Source organism: Mesocricetus auratus, unplaced genomic scaffold (assembly GCF_017639785.1).
Source record: "Mesocricetus auratus isolate SY011 unplaced genomic scaffold, BCM_Maur_2.0 Super-Scaffold_100676, whole genome shotgun sequence".
Taxonomy (NCBI): domain Eukaryota; kingdom Metazoa; phylum Chordata; class Mammalia; order Rodentia; family Cricetidae; genus Mesocricetus; species Mesocricetus auratus.
The window spans coordinates 162,326,910-162,341,778 of NW_024429266.1; the positions used below are offsets into that span (position 1 = coordinate 162,326,910).

General features: G+C 38.3%; 1 long non-coding RNA gene across 1 annotated transcript in view; it reads left to right on the forward strand.

Moving 5' to 3' along the window:
- Window positions 1–14,869, forward strand: part of LOC110341058 — a 75,030-nt gene that overhangs the window by 45,047 nt on the left and 15,114 nt on the right. Inside the window, exon 3 of the long non-coding RNA XR_002382941.2 lies at window positions 4,464–4,574. This is a non-coding gene — a long non-coding RNA (uncharacterized LOC110341058). The remainder of the gene's footprint in view (window positions 1–4,463; window positions 4,575–14,869) is intronic.

The window sequence follows — 14,869 nt, forward strand, 5'->3', positions numbered from 1 at the left end:
TGGCTGTGTTGCCCTTCTCTGTCTGGGAGTGGGGGAGCTTCATTAAAAAAGAGTAGTAGGTAACATGTAGCAGCATTATAGAAAACTAGAGAAAGGAGTTCCAAGGAAGGCCACAGGTGGCTTCAGAAAGACAGAGATGGGCATGGACCTGCGATAGTGACAGGCTTTGACAATCATACTGCTCCTATTGATCAGAGTTAACATTCCAGGTAAGAGAAGTGGAGGCCAAAGAGATATCTCAGTTAGTAAAAAACATGAGGACCTAGGTTTGATCCCCAGCACCCTATGAAAGTAAGCTGAGGACTTGGTACATGCTAGCAATCTCAGATCTGGGAAACAGAGATGGGAGGACCCCAGGGATCTCTGGTCAGCAAGTCCAGTCGAATTGACCAGCTCTAGGTCCAGTGAGGGGGCTTGTCTCACAAAATAAACTGAAAAGTGACTGATGAAGAATCTGACATTGACATCTGGCCTCTATGAGATGCATAGAGGCACACATTCACACATATGAACACACACACACACACACACACACACACACACACCAGCTTACCACCCCCTTATCCCTTATTGTCTTCTTTGAGCCTTAGGGGTTCAGAGTGTAGGGATTGTGCTGCAGACAAATCAATTGGGGCTGGGATTCCATGGTCAGTTGTTCTCTGCTCTTAAATGAGTTGTGAATCTCAGTGATGATTTACATACCCAGTGTGTACTCTTATCAAAGACTCCTCGTCCTTGTCCCAATTTCCTATTACTCGTTCCTTCCATAAGGTTGCAAAATAATTTAGTACAGGAACTCATTTTTTTTGTTTTTTGTTTTCAGTAGACTTCTGTGTAGCACTGTGTGAATGGATACTTGGAAATTCAGGACCTTCCATTTTTGGTTGTGAGCCTAGCCAGCCCAGGACCTTCCATTTTTAATTATTTACTTATTTTTTTCAAGAGTTTGACAAGAGCTTTATGTCAAATCAAAATCACCATCCTTTCTTTCCTTAAAGAATATTAAATCTTCTGGGCAAAACTCTGACTTGTCCATGGTTATCTCTGGGAATACACATTTGAATAATAATAACAACAGCTGTCACCCTGATAAGTTGTCATGCTGTAGAGCCCATGCACAGGCATTCAATAAGATTACCCCATTAAACCTTTGTGTGTCTTCAGCATAGTGTTCCAGAAGAGAACATCGAGATTCAGAGGAGGTGAGCAACTTCCCTAAGGTCACATGGCTGTGTACTGACCAAGCTCCTATTCAGAGTCAAGGAGCCAGACATCCAAGCATCAGTTGGAAGCTAGCACTTAGTCTAGAGTCCATTGAGGCTCCCTCCCTCCCTCTTCCCTCTTCCTCAGCCTGGTGAGTAAGAGGTGACATGAACACACAGAGCAGACAGACCTCATTCCCTAAATTGCTCGTGTGGAGACTCCTGTTACCCACCACCTCCTCTCCCTCTGTTTGGCAAGGGTGAGTTGTGTGGAGGGGAAGCAGGCAGCAATTGTAAACTGACACCTCACCGCCTCACTTATGCCTCACTGCCATGACTTATGAGCACACATCAGACACACAGTTGCCAAACACCCTTGCATGACATTCATTTTCCTCAGGTCCCAGCTGCTTGAGAGCCCTGTAAGAAAGCTGGGGCCAGCTCTGGGGTCAGCCGAACAAACAGATGGAGATGAGGAGAGGTGACACTCGATCAGGCCTTCGCATCTGCTGGGCCTGCCATGGCTGCTTGGGCTGCCCGATGTCTTGACCCAGCTAATCCTGGTGGTCATCCTTATGCCGGCTGTGGTATGTCACTCATCCCCAGCCCTGGGGTGACTTCTGCTTACAGAGGCTCTTATTCAAAAAGTTAAGCTGACTGGGTCCTTTTGTTTTTGTTTTTTGTTTTTTGTTGTTGTTTTTTTTTTGGCCTTGAGCTTCCCTTTGGCAGACAATCCTTGTATGGATAGATGATGCCAGCTCCTGAATATCGTACAGATAATATTAGTGTATCCATGTATTACCCTTCCTGTGTTTTGTCATCTGACACTAACAATGCACACTAACTTTGTGAGGTTAACAAAGCTTGTAGGGATTTCATAACCGAATGAAAGATAGTTTTTGTTTGAGGGAGGTCCTCTGTGTCCATGAGCAAACTTCATCCACTCACCCACAGCTTAGCAGTCACTGGGCACTTATAATTGCCAATCAGCCTTATTAGGAGGGCCCCTGCCAAACCAGAAGAGAAAAACAATTTCATCGATGCTTCTATCACACCTACGCACCACAGGAGAAAAATAAAGTTGCCACAAACAGATCTGTAAACTATCAACCCAAGAAATGCTTTATTCAAGAATAGGAGACTATGGAGCAGTTAAAAGTTGAATACATTCAGACCACTACTGAAACCAGAAAGAGAAGACGTCCCCCGTGAGACAGGCATAGGTTAGAGTGCCATGCAGGGGAACATGAGCTTTATCAGAGTTACAAGGGAATGTACAGAAGAAGGGTCTGAAACAAAGAAATGATATTAACATTCAGAGGCTATTTTAGATAGAACTAGGAATGGAAAAAGTTGAGAATGAGGCCATGACAGTACTGTGGAAAAAGAAAGATTGCTATAATAGTAATGGAGAAAAGTCAAGGTATTCCACACATTCCTTCTGGTCATATAGGATCCAAATATATGTACATGTACACAGATAAATAAATAAATCACTGCAAAAAATTCATGTACTATAGGAAGTAAATGGACAGCTGAATATAGATTTTTCTAACAGAACACTCTATGGCATGAGAAGAAAATTAAACTCTGGATATCTTGACTATTTAACCTAGGAACATGTGTAATACATCACAATTTGCTAAATAATGTTATCCTATGAGCTATTTATCAAATATATAAGATACATATATTTTATATGGTAAGTAGAAAGTAGAGTGTACACATCAAAATGGACAATAAGATGCCATTTTTACTACATCTGCAAAGAGAAAGTCTATCAAGACCAATAGCATTAGCAGAGTGCTCCCTCAGATGCTAGGAATGACAGGTGATTATCAGTCACATATCTGTCATACAAATGGTTTTAGCTTGTTTCCACTATATAATAGAATACTACTAGAATAATTATAGTATATAGTATACAAACTATCATATTACCATAATTAAGAAGCTAATTTAAAAATTATCTCTACTATAGTTAGCAATTATCAACAATGAGTATTAAATATAAGTGATATAAATAGAATCTGCATTACATAATACGTATCTACCTATCTATCAACCATCTATCTGTCTTTCATTTCTCTCTCTCTCTCTCTCTCTCTATATATATATATATATATATATATATGTAGTATGGTTAAACATAATTGCCTTCAACAGTGAACCTTGGAATATTGTATACATATCTGTATGTGCTGTAATGCAATATTTTATTAATTCTTTGAGATTTAATAAAATATATTTTGATTGTATTGACCACAGCTCCTCTCTTCCCCACCCCTCTATACTTTATGTCCGTTTTCCATTTTTTATCTCTCCTTTGTGTTTTTTTTTGTAATCTTTATTCACTTCCTTCTGGAAGTTTTTTCTCAGTCCCTTCTTTTTTTTCAAATTTTTTTTTCCATAAATAGGAGGACTATATTATTTTTCATTAAGTTTCATTTATGTTCAAGAATAATAGGTAACAACACAATCAAGACCACAAATACATACTGCTGTCTTAGCTGAGTCTGTACATCTGGTCAACCTATTACTGTCTCTTGCTCAGTGTGCATTCCTCTTGTAGTTTTCCCTCTGCCATTTTGAACTCTTATTGTTCTTACCCTTTGTGTTTAAGCTATAACTAAAGATACCACTTTGTGCTTTGTTCCTTTCCTGATAGGTATTTATATCTTTGACTGCTTCTGACCATGTAGATACCACACTTACTAGAAGCAGACAATGTGTTATTTCCTGACTTGCCTCATATCAATGCCCATATGATGTTTCCTACTTAATCAGTGCTCCATAAGTGAAAAAGTATATAATTTCCAATGGAAGAGAGATGGTTTAAAGTATTCACCCTAGAAGTTTTGGCCAGCCAAAATATTGCCAGATCCAAACAGGTTTCTAGTTTACCAGGAGCAGATAAGTAACACAGATGTATTCAAATTTAGTGGGGAATTGGGAACAAATGATTCTGGAGCCTCAAGTGAGGAACTTTTACCACTTCATAGGCTATGTGGCAGTTTCAAGGCCTTCATACATAAGACTTGGAAGTGAAAGTCAAATGTAATTAAAAATACACATCTTACAGATGTCTGGATGCTGTTCAAATTCCCAAAAGTGTGATAGAAAATGCAGTTGCTTTCCATATTTTTAGGGAAGGAAAAAGAAAAAGGCCATCATGACCCCTTGGTATCCTTATTGAAAGAGTATGTTCAAGTGATGTGTTGAATTTGGAGTGTTATCTCAGCTGCTTGATTTTCTTTTTAGTGGCACTGCTCACAGCCCCGGAGCCCAATACACAGCAACTGGAGGAACATGTGATTTGTCCCAGGAGATGAAAAGTCCTTATTATTTTTAGCATATGCTAAGTAAGTCTAGGTGAGTACAGCATAAATGTAAGCACAATTTATGAGAATGAGAAAAACATAAAATTCTGAGACTCCCTTTCTAAATTCAAAAATAGAACAAAATTCTCTTAGCATTTTTATACATCATCTTTTTATATTTTTAAAAGGATTGCAATGTTACTTATTTTCCTTTTTCTTTCATAAGTACTCTCTAACTACATCCAGCTGCCTGGCTTTGTTTATAATAACCTGTTTACTTATCATCAATTTAAACACATGATCTGAACATCTGTCTCCTTCTAGTCCTTATTTGCTTTTGCTCTTCATGTTAGTTTGAACTTGAAGTCAACATCCTTTTCTCTGGAACTCTGAAAACTTTCTGAGGCCCCAGGGGTGTTTCTTTGTAATGGGGTTGAGAGGTGTGTTTAGTTTAAAATTTTACATTCCCTACCCAATACTAAATTAGTATTGGGAAAAAGGAAGGGGAAAGAAGAAAGACAAGAGGAGCAAAGCAGGAGAAAAGGTTCGTCTGTGTTTCACAGGCAGAGAGTGAACTGAGAAAGAAAGTTACTTTGTTTTGCCAGACAAAGACAGGCTATCAATTTTCAGAAATGTGCATTCCCAAGACAACTGCTCATGTCTGCTAAGATGTCTACTTCTTTGAACTTACATACCAGGAAGTATTTTCTTCTTTGTATCAAAATTTGAAGAATACAGTTAATAATACCACATGTATTATTTAAGTAACATTAGACTGACAATTTCATTAATTCCAACAGTTAGATTTTAAAAAGAATGGAAAAGAAAGGATGCAGAACTGAATGGACTCCTAAATGCAACCTACACAAATACAAGCTTTGGTTGACTATTTTTAAAACTTGCATGTCTACATATAAAATATATGCATGTGTGTACTTATTTATGAGCATATGCATCAATTTGCTAGTTTTTTACATATATCCATATATTGATGAATCAATGATAACTTGGCATATCTCAAATAGGACTGATTTTCTCTGACAAAAATAGTATTCATTAAAGAGATAGATATTAGAGTATTTCTAAACCACTTATAAACTTTCTTTTGATTTTGTTCCTTTTTCCTCTCAGTTTTAGACACTGATGGACTAAAATTCTTGTGCAAATAAAACTCTAGCTATACATGCATACACTGCACACCCAACAAACACACAGACATACATAGTGGGCCTTCCCTATGTTTCCCAGCAGCATTTAATTGCTGGATCTTTGAGACAGGGCTCCTATTACTAAGACTGCCCAGTATACATACCTTAGTCATACAACCCCCCCACTGCATCAATCACCATGCACAGGCTAGTTGAAACAGCTGTTGAAAAGGGTCCCAAGGATTCTTAAAAAGTTGTTGGTTGCTCCTGTATATTTATAGTATAGGGACACATGAAGGTTGGGTTAGGGTCATCTAGACCATGGATTGTTACCAAGCTGATAATCTGAATTATTTCACATATCTGGTAGAAACTAAGCTTTCCTTATTTTTCCCTTAAATATTTAGGTGAGTTTGTACACATATGTGTGCAAGTTTGTACAGGAATGTGAGTATGTGACATTAGAGAACTGTCTTTAGGGACATTCTTGTGGTGCCTTCCATTCTTTGTTTGAGGCAGGGTCTCTCTTTTCTATAAAGGCCAGGTGAGCTAGCTCACAACCTTCCAGGGATCCTCTTATTTTTACCTCCTACTTCACTACTGCTATCAAACCTTGTTTTTGTGTGGGTTTTGAGTATTGAATTCAGCTCCTCAATTTAATTCAAGAACTTTACTGATTGAGCTTTGTTTCCTGCCTCTCATGTCCTTTTGTGTTGAGATATGCTACATAACCTAGACTAGTCTTGATCTCCAGGGCCTTCAGTGTTTGGAATATATATCTGTGTCATTGTGCCTAGATTATCTCAGATATTTTGATTCAGCAGGATGAGGTAGTCCATGAGAATGATTATGATTCCTAAGTGCCTTGGATGATTGCTATGGGCAAGTATAGTATGGTATACAACTTGTGCTGCATTGGTGGTTCATATACAAAGAGCCTCAGCATTACTTGGAAGTACATTAGGACAGCATCCAAGATCCCACCACAGTTGACTAGTTGAACTTACATGTTGATGGGATTCTCGGTTGATTCATGTGTATACCCATGAGAAGGACTGATCTAGTGTCATGTGGAACAGAGCAAACTACTTTGGTTAGAAATTACAAAATTCACTTGCATCACTCCAAAATCTATTTTGTTGTATTTTATTAAAAATTTGTCATAATAGGGCTGGAGAGATGGCTAGAGATTAATATCCCTGACTGCTCTTCCAGAGGTCCTGAATTTAATTCTCAGCAACCAGATTGTGGCTCACAACCATCTATAATGAGATCTGATGCCCTCTTCTGGCATGAAGGCAGACACTGTATACATAATAAATAAATTTTACAAAAGAAAAAAATTGTCATGATATATATATATACACACAGTGCTTATATATAATACTATATATTGATAAATGTTATGTAACAATATTATATAATATACAAATATATTAATTAAATATAAGTATTTGTGGTTATATATTATATGTAATTATGTATTGTATACTATACTATAATATATGTAATTCCCTTCATTTAAAAACATTATATGTTTATGCCATGAGTGCCTGATGCCCAAAGAAGCAGAGAGAGCAGTTGTGAGCTGCCATAAGGGTGGACAGAACCAAATCCAAGTATGCTGCAATAGTAATAAGTACTTTGAATCACCAAACCCTCTCTCTAGTCAGTTCCTATCCTGTCACATTTTGAATCTCATTTTAGAGATTGTGATTTCATAATATTGGAATCTATTGGCTGAAACAAATTTATTCATCATAGTGTCAGCCTACCGTGCGATTGAATGGACCCCATTACACAGCCCTATTCTTTGGGAAGAGATGCTCACTGGTGGAGGATCTAAGAAAAAAACATGCCTTTCATGTCTTCAGGAAGTCCAAGTGTGTTGGTTAAAGCCTGAGTTTGGAGACTGAAAACTGCTAACTTTGAACCCTGAGTGCTTTTACTCAATGAATGCTGTTGGGCATTGATTGTTTTGTTTTGTTTTAACTTTTTGGGGTCAGTTTTCTTGTGTGTAAACAAGAAAATTGAGATGCTCCATCTCACAGTGTTCCACATCTCATACCATAAAGGCTATTGTCTTAAACACAGGAATAACCACAGAAACTTGTTGTGGTTTGCTGTATTGATGGGGAACCTAGGGCATCTCACATGCTAGAGCTCTACCACTGACCTCAATTGCCAGCTCTGTGTTTGGTTTTTAATTGAGATATAATTTGTTGACCTTAAAACTTACCTTTTTCAAGTATGTTGGGAATGTTTTGGGCTTGAGGTCTATTTTAGCGAATTCTTGCTTATCTTTTAACAAACATTTTAAGATCTAGCTGATTCTGTAGATAGACACAGTTTATGTAAATTCAGAAAATCTGGGGAGGAGATAACATGCAATTTCACAGGAACCCAGTGAATTATTTGTATGTGCACAGTTTTCTATGCTTGAATTCTGAACCTATTTCTCTTACACCTGTAATTTTGCTCAATATTTATGATCCAGTATGTTAAGACCCACAGACTTTTGCATCACATTGGGACCGTTTGAAGAACAGTATCAAACAAGGTCTACCAAAGAGGAATTAAAGTGGATGGCAAATTACAATGTTCCTAGCTGAGCCTCACACCTAACGTGTGAATTCACTAAGACTTAAATGAAGCTTCAGAAAAGAGGGTTTATAGAAGTTATCAAAGTCAAAACTCCCAGATTGGGATTTGGTAATGGGAGAATGGACAAGAAAGAACACTTCCCATGATGCCTGCTCACCTATGCGAATAAGCATTGTGACCTGTTCTGCACCCCGCAGCTTACTTGATTTTTTAAAGATGTATTGTTTTTATTAATGTGCATATGTGTTTGTATATGCCTGGAGGGGTCAGAAGAGGACGTGGGAGCTACTAGGGGCAGAGTTACAGTTAACTGAGCCTAGTGAAATAGCTGCTGGGCACTAGATTGGCATCCTCGGGAAGAACAGGAAGGGTTCCTAACTGCTTAGCCATGTCACCAGCCTCCTAGCTTACCCCTTGGCCTGCCTCTCCTGAGAAGCACAACCTGCTACTAATTCTACTTATTTCTGGTTATGAAGGAACAGAGATGTGAATTATGTATGAGCTGAATCACAGAAAATACTGGAATGAGTCTCAAAATTATTTTTCTCATTATAATAACTTGGATATATGATAAAAGTGATAGACATGCTAAATATGAAAAGTAGTTATTATCCAAGTCAGTGATATTATTTTGAGTGATCATAATCAACACCATAAGTTGCCATCAAACATTTATTTCCAACCACCACCAATGACAGTGTAAAAAAACTTGATAGTATATATCAAGAACTGTCAGATGTGAACACTTTTTAAAACTGAATCTGAAGTATAAACTCAGAATATTTTAAAATGACCAACATATGCCTCAATATAATTAGTTTTCTTTCTCTCAAAAAGTTACATGTTAGTAATTTTTAAATTATATGGGAATCAGGATTGAGCAATAAGTACAGAGACTATAGATAAAACCAGAAAGCTTTAGAATATCAGGTAGAACAATTGAAAATATTGAAAAGATAGAAGCTAGAACACGTCCTGTGCTATTGACCTGGGATGGGTGGTATTCATGATTTTTATTTACATACACAATAATTTAGAGGTATGGACCAAAATAGAAAATCACACAAGCACATAAAACATCATTATTCTAACATCTATCAGTTTTATTAATCAGACTGATAAACAGGAACAGATGAGAATATAACATCAAAGAAACAGAACAGATGTGTGTATAGCATTAAAATGGAATTCATTCAGCCTCAACCAGAAAATTCTCCCTACTGGATAGCTTTGAGGTATCAGAAGATGCTATGGTCTCACCCACCATTGGATCCTGCATGATACAATACTGACATATCTGGCAGGATGTGCGTACTGGTAAAATAGTGGCATGATGGCTATGGGGGTAACCAATGCTTTCTGTGTGTATACAAGGCTCCAGAGGAGGAATTTCATGTCTGGTTCTGTAAACCTGCTGAAAAGCCCATGACTGGGAAGATCATAGATGCTGTTCAACCTACTGTTCTTATATTAGACATTTACATTGTCAAACTTCCTTCTATTTATTTATATTTGAACACATAAATTTATGTTGCTTATAACTTTAGTCAGAGAAACTTCATTTTGCAGTGAGTAGTGGTTAGTGTGTATCTGATCAAACTGCCAGTTATTAACCCCCTTACTGTATCCAAGACTCAGGCAACATTGAAGAAGAATGGGTAGAACAAATGTACAAACTGGTAGATGGGAAGGAAAGTTGTGAAATATAGAGTTCTGGGCATGACATTGCTGTTGTACATGCCAATAGTTCCTGTGGCCACCTGTACAAGACCTGCTTGGGATCAATCCAGTCAAAACAGCATCAGTGAGTGAGGGAACCTTGAGGCTCCTCCCTTGGAAATTCATGACTGCTGAGGGAGAAAGAGTCACTCTTCTTTGGGGATATGGCTAGTGATACATTGCCCATGCCCTAGCCTCACACCTATGCACATACGGGAAGCATTAGCTGGACTCAGGAGGTTATTATTAACAACAAAAAGGAGGACATGAAGTTGAGGGGGAGACAGGGTGAGGGCAGTCAGGGCAGTTGGAGTGAATTAATGGTGAATGGATGTGATCAAAATATGTTACATGAAAGTGTGAAATTTTCTAAGAATAAATTTTTAAAAATACTATTTAAAAAGAAACAAAATGAGAAACAAACCTAGCATTTCTTTTTAAGCAAGACAGTGGGAGAGCTCATGAAATTAGGAACAACATAAATTATACATTTTCCAGTTTAAGGGACATGCACTGTCCAAACTCCAACCCTGGGATAATTTGGACATCAAAATTGAAAACAGTATCAGATTATGACATATTGGTAAAACTAGAAGACATCAATTCATATTTGTGTAGATAAGTTATTTATGTAGGTGAGAAGAAAGGAAGATTTCTCCCTACAGGAGAACATATGATGTAACTGCAAAGGGAATGATAATCTGGAAGCTGCCTCTTGGTAACCCTCAGCATAATAATTAATTCATTCTTAAGTCAGTGGACATTAGGCATGGCCTATGCTGTGTTGACAGTGTCTTTCTTTAAAAAGAAGTCAAGAACTAAAAGAAGAATTCTTGAAATATGCTAAGCTTTTCAAATTTGTGCATAGTGAAGATGTTTCTAATGAGAAAGAAAAAATAATATTTTCTCATTTTTCTGTCTTCTAATTTGAGATCCTTCTTAATTCGAACAAGGGCTGTATTTTCAGTGAGGGAGTTCATTGGCTGAAAAGTAGAAATTTATTTCGAGTGCAAAATGACTTCAAGTGTTGTACATTTGAAAAAGCTCAGTTTACAATCAATTAGCATGCTAAATTTAAAGTGCCACTTGTCAACACTGGAGGCATTTTTTTACTGCACATATTTGAAATCAATATGGTTATAGTCAAACTTCCTGGGGTTTGGTATTTCTTCTATTTTAGACTGGACTTTAATAAAACTATGTCTTTCCAGAATGAGTCTTTAGAATGAAAACTGGTTTACACTGCGGTGACAGGTGCTTTTGTAAGGGTTGAGTTCACCTGAGATTGGCAGTAATGGTTTGTGTTTGCTTAAAGGACTTACAAAATGTTTCTAAGGGTAGAACTTATTAATAACATGGGGTTATTTTGAAGAATTGTTACTGTGGTAGGTAAAAGTAATGGATTTGGTTCAATCAATCCTTAGTAGAATGATACTCATATTTATTGCAATTCAAAACTGTAGAAATGGTAGTGATGAGGATGGGACAGTTCTGATGGTTTCTTGTATGTAAGAATCATAAATGCCCACGAGCATTTCCTCTATGGGTATGGTTATGATATATGATTCCGAAGTTTGGGGGAAAACTGACTATGCTGGAAAAAAGGTCATAGGAAAAGTAATTCAAAAGGAAATAGTATTATTAATAAAACAACCAAACAAAGCAAAAAATATCAAAACTAACCAGGCAGATGAGGTAGGGGTTTACAAAAGCCAAGCTGGTAATGAAATTTCACAGTAACAAGCACTTATTGAACATCTGTTGAACACTTCACCAGCCTTGTTCTTCAATAGAAAATGTCTTAGAATGGATTGGGATCACTCAAGTGGCTCAAGGAAGAGCGGTTAACTTATGTTATCTTTATGGGAGATAGGAGTTGGTTTCAAGTACAAAACCCTAAAGTAGGCCTTCAGGTGAGTTGCAGGACTTGGCAAAGGAAAGCATGAGGCAATGTTTCCATTAGGGACAATTGGAAAAGAAAGAGGCTGAAAGGAAATATCCATGGGCGCTTGGGTTGCCAAGGAGAACATGACTCACCAAGGAGAGATTGGTTATCTGAGTCTCTCGGTCCCTTCTTGAAAGGAGATAATTCTTCCTGCTTGGATCAAACTGCAGAAGAGGATGTAGGGATCTGGCTAATTTCTATTCTGAGATAATGATTGTAAATGACCCTCTGATTCCAGGACTTTAGACAATAGGCACAGGGTTCCTCCACACTTTATTATAGATGCACAAACCCAAGTACTTGGATATCCAGGAGAGAAATGGGGAGAAAAGCATGTCTCTTCTGCAAGCTCTTAGTCATCACTCGGCTTTATCCCTTCCTCTTTTTCTTCCTCCCTCCACCTTTCAATCCCATGTGTTGAAATATGTTTTTTACTTTGAATGTCAAGCCACAGGTACTTCCTATTCTCCTAAGATGGAGCTAATTGTCCCTCCTCAGTCTTTCCATAAGACATTTTCTTGCTGTCAAACCATGCCCTGCATTGAACAAAGCATGGTTTCTGCAGCACTCCTGGTGTAGATGCTGGCCTGAAAGTGGGAACTGGTTCTTGTCTTGTGGTCAGATCATGGCTTACTCAAATAGCAAGTTGCTAAATATTTACGGGGTAGAACCAAAGAGGTCCATGTATATGATATGCGTGGGTTTATATACAGGGAAGACTCTATATAATGTGGTGAGTCATGGTGCTCATATCTATGACCACCAGAAAGGTAGCTACCCCATTTAATTTTTCCACAGAAGCAGATTTAAATGTTGAGCTTGTTAAGTCAAATGGTGATGCTTAAAACATCACTGAAAGTTAAAGTAAGGGAACACAGTACTACTGAAAATGTCCATCCATGATCCTTAGTCTCCCCACCTGTAAAACAGAAACAAACACTTGTTCCTCTATTCATTGGTTCACTCTTAGGCTCCACTAGCTCACTGGGAAAATATCTCTAGGTTCTAATAATCCTATTATCTTTGGACTGACTACCTAGCACACATAAAAGTTTCTGGGAAGTACAGATTTCAACTTGGTGTGGTGGCACATGCCTTTAATCCCAGTATATTTCAGGAGGCTGAGATGGGCCAATCTTTGTGAGTTCAAGGCAAGTTTAGTCTACAAGGTGACTTCCAGGGCAGCCAGGGTTGTTATACAGAGAAAAAATGTCTCAAAATAAAATAAAATGAAGACAGGAAGAGAGAAAGAGACAAAAGAATAAAGGAAGGAAGGAAGGAAGGAAAAAAGAAGAAGCAAAATACAAGCTTCCCAAGTCCCATTGAATCAGAATCTGACATTTTCATAAGGTTGCATTTTAATGCGAATGTATAGAAATGGTTCAGAAATTTTATTGTCCAGAACTGTATATTTTTTCTCCTTTTTAAATTTAAGTTAGAAACAAGCTTGTTTCACATGTCAATTCCAGCTCCCTCTCCCTCCATTCCTCCCTCACCCTCCCCACCAGGCCCTCCCAGTCCCCTACCCAATCTCCACTCCGATACCCAGGGAGGGTGAGGCCCTCCATGGTGGATCTCCAGATTCTGTCATTTCATCCAGGGTCAGGGTCTAGGCCCTCCCACAAGGCTGAGAGAGCATCCCTCATTGTGGGATGGGCACTCAAAGTCTATTTGTACTCCAGGGATAAATACTACCAAAGGACCCATAGATTACGTAGGCCTTCTCACTGACACTCATATTCAGTGGGTCCGGGTCAGTCCCATGCTTTCCACACAGCCATCAATCTGGGATCCAAGAGCTCCCCCTTGAAGAACTGTTTAATTCTTAAGTGTTACTGTTATTACTAAGGCTCATGTGTTTAGAAGAAAATGGACATAGGCCTAGTTCAAAGAGCTCAGCTTGAAAGGGAGCCAAGTAGGTAAGTGAAGGACAGTAGCATCTCTGTAAGGGTGAAACTAAGGCTCCACCCTTCTCACAGGTAAGATGCAGATTCCTGCCATAAATGTGCACTTGATGCTGTCACTCACTGTACAACTCTGTCATTTTCTTTCCTGCATCTAATCTTGCCACATGGAAAGTAAATAATATTCATCACTGACTCAGTTTAATGGGGGCTAGGACATCATCCTAGACACCTGTAGCATGTCATATAGCTCTTTCTAACATTGATTTTATCTTAAAGAGTTAAACAGAGAGTAAAAAATGGGGATGTCAAAGAGGACCTCAAAAGATTCATTATATATCACCATGTATATGATCAAGGCAGTTAATGGAGTACCCTATTGTGAGGCTGTAGCTGAATTTTAAACACCACATTTTACTTCTGGCACTTCTGAAAAGAAGGCTAGAGCAGTGGTTCTCAGGCTTTGGAAAACACAAATATTTATATTATGATTCATAAGAGCATACTCAGTTATGAAACAGCAATGAAAATAATTTTATGGTTGGGAGTCACCACCATGAGGAACTGTATTAAAGGGTCACAGCCTTAGAAAGATTGAGAACCACTGGGCTAGAGAAAGGCTGACATCTGCCATGAAAACTATTACGAATTGAATATCTACTGTGTGCTGTGCAGAGCACTGGGTTTTTTACTTTTGTAGATTGTTGTCCCATTTAATCTATGTTTGCAAAGATCCCTATTGCATTTTATTTTTTATTTTAAATTTTTATTCATTTTACATACCAACCACAGTTCCCCTCCCCCTCCCCTCACCCTGTCCCTCTCCCACCCCTATCCACTCTTCAGAAAGGGTGAGGCTTCCCATGGGGAGTCTCCAATGTCTGGCACATAAAGTTGACCAAGATCACCCCCCTGCATGAAAGCTGAGCAAGGCATTCCACCATAGGGAATGGGTTTCAAAAGGCCATCTCATGCACTAGAGACAGATCCTGGTCCCACTGCCAGGGACTCCCCAAAACAGACTAAG